Raw genomic sequence first — 15,740 nt, forward strand, 5'->3', positions numbered from 1 at the left:
GGAATATAGAGTAAATCTCTTCCTCCGGAGCAGAAGGCAGACTTGCTTATTACCCAGTGTAGTGAAGATAATGTCTCCCTCTGCAGCAAAGATCAGACAGTTGGGTTCCCTGAGCTCAGGGTTCCTCAGTGAACATGCAAACCCACTGAGTGCATGCACAACATCCCTGTGGGACTTGGGGAACCAGAGGAGCAGAGCTGCTGGCTCAAACATGAGGCACATGCTTCTTGTTGAGCCATGAGTAATGAAGTCCTTTGTCTCTGACCTGTAAGACTCGTGTCTTCTGTGGCATCCCTGATGCTGTGGTAGCTAAGAGTCTGATAGGGTAAAATCCCAGATCCTTTACATTCTTGATGGATGGTTCAGCCATCTCACTTTTGAATGCCAGCAACAGACATAAAGTGTTATTTATAAATGGTACCATTTAAAAAGGCACAAAACACTCTTCAGTGCCTACAAATAAATCTAAGAGATGTGCAAGATTTTTATGGAGAAAATTAGAAACCTTGATTGATGGTCATTCAAAAGATACAGATAGATGGAGAGGTATAATTCGCCTGTAGAAGGAGGAGGGACTCGACTGTAAAGATGTCAATTCTCCCCAAATTAATCTTTACATTTATTTCACTGTCCAAGGATTAAATAAAGGGGCTTTTAAATTAATGTTTTTGGAAACATTATCCTAAAGTCATCTGAAAGAACAGCTAAGGGTAGCCAGGCAACTTTGAAGAAAATGAACACAGTGAGGAGAAGAATCACCCTCTAGATGTCAGGACTTATACAACTAACTAAAGTAACTGAGACAGGGAGATATTGGCAGAAAGATGTACAAATAAATAAATGGGGCAGGATTGAGGGTTCAGAGACAGAAGTGTGCAGACTGGAGGTTTGACATATGTCAGGGGTGGCATTCCAACCAGTTCCTTTCATGAGGTGCCTGGCTGGCTCAGTTGGTAGAACATACAACTCTTGATCTCAGGGTCATGGGTTCAAGCCCCATGTTAGGGGTAGCGCTTACTTTTAAAAAAAAAGAGGGGCACCTGGGTGGTTTAGTAGGTTAAGCATCCCAGTCTTGATCTCAGGGTCGTGAGTTCAAGCCCCACAAGCCCCGCACTGGGGTCTGTGCTGGGCATGAAGCCTCCTTAAAAAAAAAAAAAAAAGATAGTTAAAACAGTTCTTTCCAATATATTGTGGTGTGAAATTTGGTTTTCCATGTGGAAAAAAGAGAATTGCACTCCTATATCCCTGTGATCACCAAAGTCAATGCTGAGGGATATTAAATGTGAAAAATAAAACCTAACACTTCTAAAGAAAAAAATATTTTCTAGGGTGCTTGGGTGGCTCAGCCAATTAGGCGTCCGACTCTTGATTTCGGCTCAGGTTATAATCTCACGGTTTGTGAGAGCAAGCCCCAAGTCGGGCTCCTCGCCAACAGTGTGGAGCTTGCTTGGGATTCTGTCTCAGTCTCTCTCTCTGACCCTCCCCTCACCCCAAAGAAAGAAATAAACATTTTAAAAAATATTTGAAAAATCTTTTCTAGACCTCACGGTATGAAGATTTCTTAAATAAGTTTAAGAAGCATAAACAATAAAGAAAACACAGATAGATTTGACTACATTAAAATTCCAAAGTATTGTATAACAAAAACATGATAAAGAAAATTAAAATCCAAGCCACAAGGCTGGGAGAAGATACACATATAATGTACACAACAAAGCATTAATATTCAGGTTGCATAAAGAAGTTCTATAGATTGGGGTGCCTAGGTGGCTCAATCGGTTAAGTGCCTGACTGCAACCTCAAGTCATGATCTCAACGTGTGTGAGTTCGAGCCCTGCATCGGGCTCTGTGCTGACAGCTCAGAGCCTGGAGCCTGCTTCAGATTCCGTGTCTCCCTCTCTCTCTGCCCCTCCCCCACTCACACCTCTGTCTCTCTCCTTCTCTCAAACGTAAATAAACATTAAAAAAAATTTAAAAAGTAAAAATAAACAAAGATTAAAACAACGGAAGTTCTATAGATCAATGAAAAGGTTACAAACCACTCAACAGAAAAACAAGGGTAAGACATAAATAGGCAAACAATACAAATATGTGTGAAATGATGTTGAATCCTACTTGTAATTTTTAGAATGCCAATGAAAACAATAATGAGTTGGAATTTCACTCCCCAGGATGGTAACGCAAACAACATTTCCAGCCTGACTCCACTAAGTGTTGGGGAACAGGTGGAACAGGGGAACTCTTGTTAATGCCAAAAAGGGTTTAAGTTAAACCACTTTGAAGAGCAATCTGGCAAAATCTAGAGAAGTGCAGCGTGTCTGTGCATGCTCCCGGACCTAGCCCTTTAGTTCTGGAAATAAATCGCAACTCTTGACAAATACAAGAATGTTCATTACAACACCGCGTAGAGTGAAAGATTGGAAACAACAGAGTAATGTACAAGTCAACCTTGTCAGAGCTACAAAGTAGACCGTGAAGACAAACGCGCTGGAGAGAGAGATACGTACTGATTGACAGGCTACCCCTAACATTTCCGAGGCCCAGGGCAAAGCTCGGGGCCCATCCCTGTTCTCTCCCCACTCTACCTCCATCCCACACGGTGAAAACCTCATGCGCACATTTGTTGACACTTTAGCGAATTTGTCCAAACTGCGTCCAAATCAGTACTATCAACTGTTCACGGATATGTACGATAGGAGCAAAATTATACAAGCTTGCATGGAAAGGACACCTGCGTCTGGCAGCCCGGCAGGCTAGGTACTCTCTGAAAGGCCTCCCAATCCCAAAGAATCAGATGCTGGAGAAAAAAAAAAAGTGTAATTTAAAATTTTACTGGTAGATTTCTAGGAAGTGAAATCTCTAAAGAGACAAAGCAATATCGTGAGCTGAGCCCAGGGCTCTGAGGGGCGCATAGTCAGAGTAGGTGTTACCTAAGGCAGACGCCTACTCAACACCACGGGAGTGCTGATGGGGCCGGGAGCAAGCTGGGGAAACTGAGCCTGAGATTCCTGCGTTGAACGGGGACCCTGCAAGTGGGTTCAAATGGTTTTCAGATTCACCGTCCTCCCCAGCTCCCACATACAATTATATCAAAATTAAAAAAAATTTTTTTTAAGTTTTTCTTTAATGTTTATTCATTTTGAGAGAGAGAGAGAGAGAGAGACAGGCAGAGTGAGAGTGGGGAAGGGGCAGAGAGAGAGGGAGACACAGAAATCCAAGCAGGCTCTAGGCTTCGAGCTGTCAGCACAGAGCTCCACGCAAGGTTCAAACTCACGACCCGCGAGATCATGACCTGAGCCGAAGTCGGACGCTTAACTGAGCCATCCAGGTGCCCCCTCAAAAATGTTTTTAAATCACCAATAGACCTACATTAAAAGAGCTTCCAAGTATGTACCTTGGAGAGCAGAAAAATGATTGAAGAAGACGAGTCTGAGATGAAGAAGGAGTGTTGAGAAAAAAACAGTGATAAACACCTAGGTAGATCTAAACACACGTCGTACGATATATTGAGCATGAAGGCAAATTTGTGGGCTGAGGAAAGGACAGGCCGACATGCAAGTTGGGTGCAGGTGGAAGGGACAGGTACTGGGGTTAGTGTTCCTAGGTGATTGCACTGCTTGGCAAGAGGGATGGGATATTAAATATAAGCCGTGTTAAGGGTGCAAGGTCAAAATGTTAAGAGAACCCCTCTAAGAATAAGAATGGGGTCAATGACTTCCAAACCAGCAGACAGAAAAAGGAACAAGAAAACAAAAACTCAGTCTACTTTTAGGAAGGCAAGGAAGGGGGCACCTGGGTGGCTCAGTCGTTTAAGTGTTTGACTCTCGATTTCGGCTCAGGTCATGATCTCACGGTTCATGGGATCAAGCCCCAACGCTGACAGCACAGAGCCTGCTTGGGATTCTCCCTCTCTCTTTCAAAAATAAATGAACATTTTTCTTTAATAAAATAAAAATAAAAAATAAATAAAAAAGCAAGGAAGGAGAATGAAATGCAAAGCAAAGGTGAGACAAAGAGAAAGCAAAGGTACCAGGGTAGAGACAAGCTAAATAAGTCAGTAATAATAATACATCGGCAATACAGGGTTCTAAGCGGGATAGTTTACAACACCTCTCTTTATTATGGACTGCTGTTTCTAATCAGAAAAAGAATGATGAAAAGCATGGGCGATTTGAACCTCACACTGAACAAGCCCAGCTTCCCGACCTAAAGAGAGTCCAACACTGAGACTCACTCTTCCCAAGCACACGTGGAACGCTTAACAAACATTGAGCACATTCTCGGCCTCCCAGCAAGTCTCACACACCAGTCACACACACCATATTCTCCCACCAAAATCCACTTAAGAATCTGTAACAATAAATAATTCCCGCTTGTCTGGAAGTTTAAAAACACGCTTTTGGAGACAGCCCGAATGCTCATCAGCAGTTGAATGGATAAATAGGTTGCAGTAGATTCGGACCGTGGGATGCTACATCCCAAAACGCATCGGACACAAGCACACGTGCCTAACAATTGTGACAGGCGACACGGGGGGAAAGTCGCAGAATGACTGTTGAGTGAAAGAAGCCAGAAAAAGTAAATACTCCATAATTCTATTTGCGTGAAACTCAAAAGCAGACAGAATTAATCTACAGTGACAGAAGGAGAATAGCGGTTTCCTCTGGGACGACGGCAGGGATGCTGAAAAATTCTTTCTCTCACTTAGAAAATAAAAAAGAACCAGAGAGTAAACCCCATGAAAGCAGGGCGAAGAAATGATGAAGACGAGAGCAAACAAAAATGAGTAAAATAGAAAACACAGGCACAGCGGAGAGGATTAGGTGAGTTCTTTGAAAAGATTAAAAAAATACTCAAACCTCCGAGGCTGATTTGCATATAAAAAGGAACAAATAAGCAAATATTAAGAATGAAAAGGATGTGATCACTATAGATCCAGGGGAGATTTGGGAGAACAGTCTACACAACTGTTTCTTTAACGTGACGTTTTCTTTTTCATTTCCATTTCTTTTTTTTTTTTTAAGTTTTTTTGTTAAATGTTTTTATTTATTTTTGAGACAGAGAGAGACAGAGCATGAGCAGGGGAGGGGCAGAGAGAGAGGGAGACACAGAAGCCAAAGCAGGCTCCAGGCTCTGAGCTGTCAGCACAGAGCCCAACGCAGGGCTCGAACTCACGGACTGTGAGATCATGACCTGAGCTGAAGTCGGATGCTAACCGACTGAGCCACCCAGGGGCCCCTTCATTTCCATTTCTTACGTCAGTCTTGATAAGTTATCTTTTAAAGACACACCGCGTCTTCATTTTCCAATTTATACGTACAAAGTTGTTTCTCGTGGTCAGCAAAAATCTTTGTCTAGGTAACTCCCTCTTTTCATTATTCATTTGGGCCTTCTCTCTTTTTTCTTAACCACGCTTACTACAAATGTACCTGTTTTATAAGTCATTTGCTTTGGCGATCATCCGTGCTGGTTCTTTGCTTTCTGTTCATTGTTTTTTTTCTTATCTTTATTATTTCCTGCTACGGGCGGGGGTGGGGGGGAGACATGATTATGTTGTCTCTTTCTGGTGTCCTAAGTGGAATGCTTAGGTCACCAATGGGAAATCTTTATTTAGGTGCAATCTTTTTTTTTTTTTTTTTTTTTTTGGGAGAGAGAGAGAGAGAAAGCATGAACAGGGGAGGGGCAGAGGGAAAGAAAGAAAGAGAGAGAAAGAGAGAGAGAGAGAGAGAGAGAGAGAATCTCAAGCAGGCTTCATGCTCAACGTGGAGCCCGACACAGAGCTCGATCCCATGGTTCTGGAATCATGACTTGAGCCGAACTGAAGAGTCAGACGCTTAACCGACTGCACCACCCGGGTGCCCCAAGGTGCAATCTTTAATAAAGGCATTTAAGAGGATACGCATCCCCTCAAGGGTTGTTTTCGCCGCACTTAAATTTCAAAATGTATTGCTTTCATCATCAGCCAGTTCTTATATTTTGTATTTTTTCTTTGTCCCATCGAGCCTTTGGTTTGATTTTAATTTTCCAATGAGAATTTACCTTTTTGTTACAGTTTTCTCATTTTAGTGGACTGTGGTCATAGAAAAGGGCCTATGAGACATCAGTTCGCTTTGTGGGAAGACTTGCTTCATGACCTAGTATGGGAACAATTTTTGTAAACATTCTCATACTGCATGAAAAGCATGCCAATTTTTGTGACCAGACTTCTTAATTGTGTTGTTCAAATATTCTACATATTTACGGATCTTATGGCCACTTGGCTTAGTAACTATGGAGAAAGGAAAGATAAGATCCTCAGGAGGATTAGGGATGCATCCATCTTTCTCTGAATTGTCTCAAGTTTCACTTTCTATCAGTGGTCATCAGACTACGGTCCGTGGACCAAATTTGGCCCACTCCTTATTTTTTTTAAATAAAGTTTTATTGGAACACAGCCATGTTCCTTTGTTTATGTATGACCTATGGCTTTTTTCTTACTACAATGGCCAAGTTGAGTAGCTGAGACAGAGGCTGTATGGTCTACAATGTCTAAAATATTTACTATCTGTCCTTTTATAAGAAAAGTGTGTTGACTCTGCCTTATGTAACCTGAGGGCTAGGCTGTTAGCTTCAAAGAAACTCAGAATTATATCTCCCTGGTGAATTTTTCTTTTCTTTAAAAAATGTTTCTTGTGAATCATTATACCATGACTCTCTTATCCATAATGATGCCTTTAGTCCATTACATCTGAGATTTATAAAGCTACACCCGCTTTTTTTGGCTTAGTATTTGCCTCCTGTGCTCATTAGAAATGCTTTTAGGGGTTACCCGGGTGGCTCCGTTGGTTGAACGTCTGACTTCAGCTCAGGTCATGATCTTGCAGTTCGTGGGTTTGAGCCCCGAGTCGGGCTCTGTGCTGATGGCTCAGAGCCTGTGGCCTGCTTCAGATTCTGTGTCTCCCTCTCTCTCTGCCCCTCCCCCACTCATTCTCTCTCTCTCTCTCTCTCTCTCTCTCTCTCTCAAAATAAACGTTAAAAAAATGCTTTTAGCTGCAAGTAACAAAACCCAACGACAGTGGCTGAAGCAAACTGATGTATGTTTTCACCAGTACCCAGGCTTGCTCTGTGTTTCCTTCTCTTGAGCGTTAGCCTGGAGGCCTTTGTGCTCACACTTGTCATCAAGATTGCAAAGAGGCTGCAGCACTCTGAGGCACTGGTGTCCACGGGCCAGGCAGGAGAAGGGAAAGGGAAAGAAACACTTCCAGATTTCTCTTTACATCCCAGTTTCCAGAACTGGGGCACTTGAGCGTCTTTTCCTTAATCACTAACCAAGAGAAATGAGATTCCATGATCGGCTGAGACCAAATCGTGATTGATCCTTTGCAGCTGGTACTTTGACATCACAGGAAATAAACTGAGGCTGGTGGACAGACACTCCTCCTGGACCAACAGATCTCTGCCTCCTCCCTGAAAGAAAAAGCAAATCAGGATTCAGTGTCAAAGTGCAAAAGGTTTGGGCTGCACTGTTGCTCAAACAATGGGAAGTTATACCCTAGGTGTCTTTTTTCATATTTTTGCTTTCAATATTTCTGTAGCTTTGTTTTAGATGTCTCTCAGGAGCGGCACATAGCTAGATTATGCGTTTTCTTGCACTACGATAAACTAGCAACTGCTGAAACCAGTCCATTGACATTTTTTTGTGATGACTAGCATTTAGAACGTTATTTCTAAATCCTCTTTTGTGTTTTCCATTTACCATGTGTATGATCAATAGTTCTCTATTGCTCTGTAACAAACGACCCCCCAAAAGAGCATTTCAAAACAACAAACATTTATTATCCCCCCTAATTTCTTAGGGTCTGGAATCTGGGAACCACGTAGCTACGCGATCCTGGCTCAGGCTATCTGTGAGGTTGCAGTCAAGCTGGCGGCCAGGGCTACAGCCATCTGAAGGGTCTGTTGGGGATCTGCTTCCAAGTTCATCCCCGTGGCCAGAGACAGGAAGCTTCCGTCCCTTGCCACATGAACTTCTCCATGCTTGTAACATGGCTTCCCCAGAGTGAGAGATCCGAAAGAGACAGCACACAGAGAGAGCAACAGGATGAAAGCTGTGGGTCTCTTCTAATTGAGTCGCCAGATTTAGCCAACAAATACAGGATGCACAGTTAAATTTAAATTTCAGGTACTATTTCAATATTCGCACGGGCCATATTTATACTAAATACTCATTCATCGCTTATTCGAAATTTAAATCTGACTGGACTTCTTGAATTTTATCTGGCAACCTTACTGATAACCTGACCTTGGAAGCAAAACTGGCTACATAACTCGTGGGCTCCCTTGTTAAATTGGTAGGAATTTCAAGTCAGCGAGAGCAGAGCACTAAACCAAGCATGGAGCCCTAGTGAGGACAGTGCCCTTTGTCAGAACGTGGGTTATACTCCCAAGACGGCCAACCCTGTTTGCAAGTGACATACCATCACTTCTATCATATTTTACCACACAGGAACAAGTCACTAAGTCCCACCTGCACATTATGGGAGGGGACTCCACATGGGTGTGGGTCCCAGGAGGCAGGATCATTGGGGCCATCTTGGAAACTGACAGCCACACCAAGCTTTTCCTTTGCTTCTTTTATTTGTCATTTCCTGCCTGGAGGTGAACGAATTGGACTGTCTTCATTCCCTTTGTTTCCTCTCTGCAGGTTTAGAATACATTCTATTTCTGTTCTTTCATTAGTCATCCTTAAAATTTTTTAACATGCCCACTTCAACTTAACAAAGTCTAAAGTTAATCAATGTCCTCTTCTAGAACAATCAAGGACCTTAGTTAGAATACTTTTGAACCCTGATCTTAGCTTCCTGCCTATAATTTGATTGTTCCCAGTTTTGTTTTTTTTTTTTTTTTTTTTGGTCTTACGTTCTTTATTTTATTCCCCAAATGTCTGTAAAATTTTAACTTTTTAAAAAAATTTTATTTTGGAGAGAGAGGGTGCGTGTGTGCAGGAGTAGGAGAGAGGGGCAGAGGGAGAGAGAGAGAGAATCTTAAGCAAGCTCCTTGCTCAGTGTAGAGCCCAACTTGGGGCTCAATCCCATGACCCCGGGATCGTGACCTGAGCCGAAATCAAGAGTTGGATGCTCACCCGACTGAGCCACCCAGGCGCCCCTGTAGAATTTTTCTTAAGTCCACTCTTATTTGAATTTCCCACGCTTAATCATGTTTTTGCTTTCCATTTCTTGCAAGTTACTTTTTCTTTCTGGGTTTATTTCCTGTGTTTTATCTATTATCTTGATTTGACATCTCGTCAGAACTCTCCATGGTGTTTAAAAGTGATTTTTTAAAAGCTTGACTGCATCTCTAGTCCTATCCTTTTTGTTCCTAATATGGTATATTTTGTGCAAATAATTTGTTTATTTTGCTGAAGCTTTTAGAAGAATTTACTAAGTCTTTTTAAAAGAATTCAACTTTCTGTTGGTTTCCATAGCGTTCCTTCCTGCTTTATTATTTCCTTTCTTCTGCTCTCTTTGGGTTTTCTGATGGCCTTTTCCTCGTCTCAAGTCAGACACTTAATTCATTGTTGTCAATCCTTCCTGTCTTTAATAAATGCATTTCAGGCTAGAATTTTTCCTTCAAGTTCCACTTTAGCTTTATTGTGATTTAGTTTTAAATATCTTGTAATTTCCACGATAATGTTCTCCTTATCCCATGACTTATTTAGAAATGAGTTTTTAAGTTACAAAGCATATTGGATTTCCTTGGCCAACCTTTCATTGTTGGTTTCTGATTTTATTACATTGGGATTAGAGAACTTGGCAGTGATATTGATTTTTGGAAAAAATTGTAGACTTTCTTCATGCCACGTATGTGATTTTTTTTAATGTTCCACTTGAGCTTGAAAACAATGAGTATTGTGTGTTGGGGGGGGGGCTGTAATAGAAGTTTATGTTTACCCAGTAGATGAAGCTCCTTAATTATATTCTTCAAACTTCTGTATCCTCACCAATGCTTTGCTACTTGAGCCATTGGTTTTGCGAAAGTTTAATGAACACTCCCCGCTTTGTTTATAGATACGTTACTGTCTCTTTACATTCCTGCCAGAGAAATATAAGTTCACGATACATATACATTCGCGATTATTCTAACTTCCTGGCAGGTGTTTTCCTCTACGATTGTATTGCTTAGGATGGGACCAATGTGACAAAGACTCTAAAAACAGTGCTTAAAATAAGAGAGAAGTGTATTTTTTGTTCATTTCAAAGTCCACAGCTGGGGCATCCTGTGGGGTTCGGCAAATGGGGATCCCAGCAGGAGATGAGATGGAAGGAAGAGAGTGGAATCGGGGTGTTTATTTCCCAGCTCCTTCTCGCTGAGGTCTCCTCTGCTCTGGAAGCCCTTTCCATCCGAGTACGGGTCACCTCTCCCTGGCTTTGACCCTGCAGGCTTAGGGGTGAAAGCTTTGCTGCTGCTGCTAATGCTGCCCCAGGCTCTTGCACTCTCCCTTGTGACTCCCCTACGCCCTGCTTCGTCATTAGTCCTTTTAAAAATAAATGCTGCCCCAATTCCCCTAATCAAAGTATGCCATCCGTTTCCTATTGGGACCCTGAGTGATGCAGGCTGGCATCGTGTGTTTAAGTCATTGGTTCTGAATGCCTTTAGGCAAGGGCGCACTCTCTAACATGTGCTGGACACAGGCGCCACCACTCCCTGTTTTCACACTCCTGGCTCGCTCTTGGATCTGCCTGGTCTCAAAGACCATTGAGACGGAGACCCTGGGTTCATAGCCCCAGGCTAAGAGAGTCACAGCCTCCAGGTCTCCAGAGCGTCATAGTGCCCAGGGGAAAGGGAGTACTCAAAGCCCATCAGTAACACCCACTTCATCCATTTCAACACCTGTCCAGCTTGGCCACTGGTTCAATAGCCAGAGCTGTCTCTCCTTGGCCAAACTCAGTATCTTGGGGTCACTGGGACTCACCTTTGTCTGAGGATGCTTTATTACTTTAGGTGGGTCAATACTTTCACTTAATGCCTGTCAGCTTCTGCAGGACCACACTAGCCTGGCCCTTTGAGATGACTTTGGACATCTCTGCTCTGATTCATTACATATCAATTTCTTCTGTCCAACTCTCAGTGGGCCCAGCTTGTTTCCCTCATATCCTCATTCTCAGGGAAGTTCTCCATTTAGGTCTCACAGAGGTCCCTGTTCCCATTGTACAGACTGGGAAACTGAAGATCAGAGTGGAAAGTGAGATTCAGGGAATTTATTTAGGGGAGCTGGAATTTGAACCTGGGTCTGTCCGGCTCTGAGTTAGAGGCTTTCCAAGGGAAGTGTGTGTGTGTGTGTGTGTGTGTGTGTGTGCTGGCAGGGGATGGATGGGGGGCGGGGGGGGGACAGGGCAGCCTGAGTGGAGGCAGGAGTGGGGGGATGATGCCACAGGTGAGAGAAACCTCAAAGCCAAAACCTCTCGCGGACAGGCTGGGGCACAACATGTGGGTAACAGGTGCAGAGTGGGGGCCACAGCAACCACAAGCCTCTGAAGGCCAACAGACTGAGAGCCATCCCCAGTTCTGCCCTTTCCTTCTTTATCCCCTTGGGCCAGTCTCCGGCCTCAAAGAGCAGTTATGAGGGAATGTATGTCCAACATTGGTACACAGTCAGCTTGGATCTCTTCCTGATCTCTCTGGGCTGCGGTAGGGCGACCTACGGATTCAGCCACCAGGGGGCCCTGTTGCCAAGGGTGACCAGGCATCTGGGCCCCGCCAGGGTCATCCATTCCTTCAATCATTCCTCCACTCTCCCAACAAACAGCTCCTGTGTCCCTTCTGTGCCCAGTAGAGGTTGGAGGGATGCCAAGAGCACAGAGGGCAAGGCACAGCCCTGTTTGAGAAGCCTACAGTCAGGAAGGCATACTATGCTGGACAAAGTGGGGTGGGGGTAGGAGCTCAGAGGACTGCGATGACCATACAGAGTCAGGAAGGCTTCTCAGAGGAGGAGGCTTTCAATTAAAAAAAAAAAATGTTTATTTTTCAGAGAGAACAAGTGGGGAAGGGCAGAGCGAGAGAGGGCAACAGGATCTGAAACACACTCTGCCCTGACGACAGAGACCATGCTCTGGGGCTCAGACTCAGGAACCATGAGATCATGACCTGAGCTGACTCTGACCGAGCCACCCAGGCGCCCCTGAGGAGGCGGCTTTTGAACTTGACTTTCCAGGATGAGCAGTGATTTGCTCCTGCTCTGCAGACTCTCACACCTCCTTGCAGCCCCAAGCCAAGCCGTCCTGGGTGTTCATAAGCCACATGACTCCCCCTCCCTCCAGGCACACCACGACCACCAGCATCTGTGAGCCCCCAAACTTCAGGCCCTAGTCATCCCTGCAGAGTTAGAGGCCACAGAGCCTGCTGGGGTACATGATGAAGGGCGGCTGCGTGTGCACAAGGACAGAGGGCAGGGAAAACCCAGGCTTTGGAGCCTGACAGTTGAAGTTCTCTACCAGTTCCTAGCAATGCGTCCTTGGGAAGGGCACTTCACTTCCCCTCCCCTTCGCCCAGCGTTTCCTCCCCGTAAAACAGGGGGGAGGGGGCGGGGGGGGGCGGGTAATAACCATTCTTTCCTATAGCGCATATGTCCAGTAAGGTTCATTTGGCAGCCGTCTCCCTGATCTGTGAAGTGGCGAACTCCCGTTAACCATCTCGTCGTGGTGGACCCTGCCGCGACCCTTGGAATAGGAAGCAGGATGCTACCCTCCAAGGGTTGCTTGGACTCAGCCTTGCTTCACCTTGGGAAGAGGCCGCCTTGCAGGTTGTGGTCAGAGCCACAGAATTTTCAGGGAGTGGGTGAAATCCCCCAGGGCTCAGCAGGGAGTGGAGGGGGGAAGCTGGCGGGGGGGGGAGGGCGGGGGGAGGAATCTCTCACTCTTTGACCTGCAAAGGGGATCTCTACAAATTCACTGGAAGACAGTGTGGTCCATATCCAGCTCCACCATTTATCAGCTGTGTGGCCTTACAAGTCACCCCCCTCCCTGAGCCTCGACTTCTTTGTCAAGTAGGAGTAACAGTGATCCCTAGCTGCCATGGGCATTGTTCTGTCATCTGCTCAGCTTCACCCACTTGCCCTGGAACAGCAGCCCTCTCCTTTTTTGGGGATCTCCTCCGCTCCAAACACTGTTTCAGCCAGGGCTGTCCCCACTCCTATGATCCTGTCCCTTGGCCACAAGTGATTGGCCCACAGGTGGACCTCTGACCACAGCCAGGCTGATCAGAAGCCTTCCCTGTTCCATCGGTCTTGTTTGGAACCCAAACTGAGAAAATCGCTGCGGGCTGAAAAGCTCAGGAGCTGTCATCACTGGCCACATGTCCTTCCTCATGGCAGTTAGTCTGCAGAGGGAAAGGCAGAGGAGAGAGAGGGACAGTCGGTAGACCCAGCAGTATCTGGGCCCCTGTTTTGGGCTGTGCTCGGGCCCAGCAGCTCTGCTCACAATCTAGGAGTTGGCCTCTCCCTTGCATTCTGAGAGTCACCTCTCCGGTTGGCATCGATTTCTAAAGATATACTTTCTCACAGGGATGTGCATAGTAACAAATGAGCTAAAGCATGTGAAGCACCCAACCCAAGGCCCGGCCTGCTGCAGGCTCGGTAAGCATAGATTCCTTTCCCTTAATGGGCACCAGGCGAGGATGAGGATTTGGCAAAGATACCAGGAAGATGTGAGGCGTCAGTACTCGTGAAGCGATAGAACTCAGCAGCTCCGGGGGAGACTAGAGTCAGGTGACTAGGGACCCCACAGAGCCCCACAGGAGACCAGGATGAATGCCCAAGCAGAACATTTAGTGGATAGGAAAGGACAGGACTAAGAAAAAAAAAAATCCTGCCTCATTCCTGTGTAGGAGCAAAGGCTGTCAACAGGTACTCCGGCTGTGCCGAGAATGGTGGACTAGACCATGGACGCCAGGAAAGGAGCATTTGAGCTGGGGTTTTAAGGACGAGTAAGAGTTTCCCAAGCAGGGAGAGGACTGGGAAGGGACACTGGACCATCACTGCCAATCAGCCACTACCACTAACGCAAAGCCGATTAGTAGGAGGATTCAGCCCTCGTGGGTTTGAATCCTGCATCGGCCAACTTCCAAGATTCTTCTATGCTTCTGTTCCTTATCTGCAAAATAAGGAAATAGGAGTTTGTTTCTAGTATTAAATGAGATCGTATACGTAAAGCACTCAGAACAATGTGCTGGCAGAAAGCTGTGGTTAAGCACTCAATAAATGCTTAGCTCATTATGAAAAGCCTCTGCATTATCAAGTCCAATGCCCTTAAAATGATTACAGCTGTCACCATTTGTTGAGCCCTTCATAAGTCCCAAGCATTGCGCTACATGCTTGGCATGTTTTGTCTCCTGTAATCCTACCAACACCACCAGGAGATGAGTACTATCATCCCCACTAGAGAGAAAACCAGAGGCTCTGAGACGGCAAGATTAAGCACGGCGAGTGTAACCAACAGAGCAGGGGTTCAAACCCAGGTCTGCCTCAAGACCCAAGCCCTTGGCCCGGAGAGAGAAAGGGACCAGCCTCAGGACACACAGCAAGGGAGTGGGATGCCAGGATTTCTTTATGAACTACCCAAGGGCAGGTACCCTGGCTGACGGAGGTTACTGAGGTACTCGCTCAGCCCTCCCCAGCACCCTTCCGCCACCCGCACCCTCTCCCGCTCCAGGGCGGCCGCCGGGAGGCCCTGGGGCTCCCTGGCCGCGGACAGAACTGAGGAAGGGCTGGGCCGACCGCCACGGGTCCGCAGATCGCCCGCCCACCCCGTGTTGGCACAGCCGGAGGCCCGAGACGCGGCCGCGCCCCTGTTCCCCTCCCTTCCCCACCCCGCTCTGCTTCCGCCAAAGGTCCTTGCAGAAAATTCCAGCCTCGCCCGGCCGCGCGGGCGCTGGACGGGGGTTTTTCCAGCGGGGTGGGAGCAGCCGGGCGCGCGTCCCGGCCCCGCGGAGGCGGTGGTGGGCGGGCGCCCCCTCGGGCCCCGCTCGGGACTCCCCTCCCGCCCTCGTCCCCGCCCCCCCCCCCCCCCCCCCCCAGGCGGCTTTGGCTCCTTGCGGACGGGCGGGCCGCCCAGGGGAGCCGACTCGGGACGTCCTGGCAAACAGGAAATGAGACAAAGGCGGCCGCTTATCGGGAGCCCCGCATTCCTTTCAGGTGATGCCGGGACGCGGCCCCGAGGGGCTGCCTGTCCCGGAGGAGGACCTCCCGCTGTCCCCCTTCAGGCTCCCCCTGCCTTTCGGTCGGCTGGGGTCGGGACCAGACCAGGACGATTGCTGCCTCCGGGAGCCCCCTCCCCAAGCGCAGCCCTCCTGGGCTCTTGGAAAGGAAGGGACCCCAGCGCCCAGAGGGACCGGCTGGGCGGGGGTCTTGGGAGCCAAGTGGAGGGAGAAAGAACAGGGCCTAGCCACTCAACCATTCCACAAACCGTAATGCCCCCTTATACCAGGGTACAGGTGTGGGTGCCAGGACCCCTAATGAACCCGACCCAGTCCCTGCTCTCAAGGAACTTCCAGCATAACAGAGGAGGTAGGTAGACACCCAGAGAAGTGAAAATACTGGGTGAAAGGGCAGGGTGTAGATGAGTCCAGGCAGGAGGTGTCTAGGCCATGCTGGGTAGGGTCGGTGGTTTGGGAAACCTGGGGTCCCTTGCACAATACCTGGCACACCAGCAGCCCCTTCAGGTACTACCTGAATGAGGGTACAGTGGAGTTGGCTTTGAAACAGCAGA

The sequence above is a fragment of the Prionailurus viverrinus genome, chromosome C1 (genome assembly GCF_022837055.1).
Source record: "Prionailurus viverrinus isolate Anna chromosome C1, UM_Priviv_1.0, whole genome shotgun sequence".
Lineage (NCBI taxonomy): Eukaryota > Metazoa > Chordata > Mammalia > Carnivora > Felidae > Prionailurus > Prionailurus viverrinus.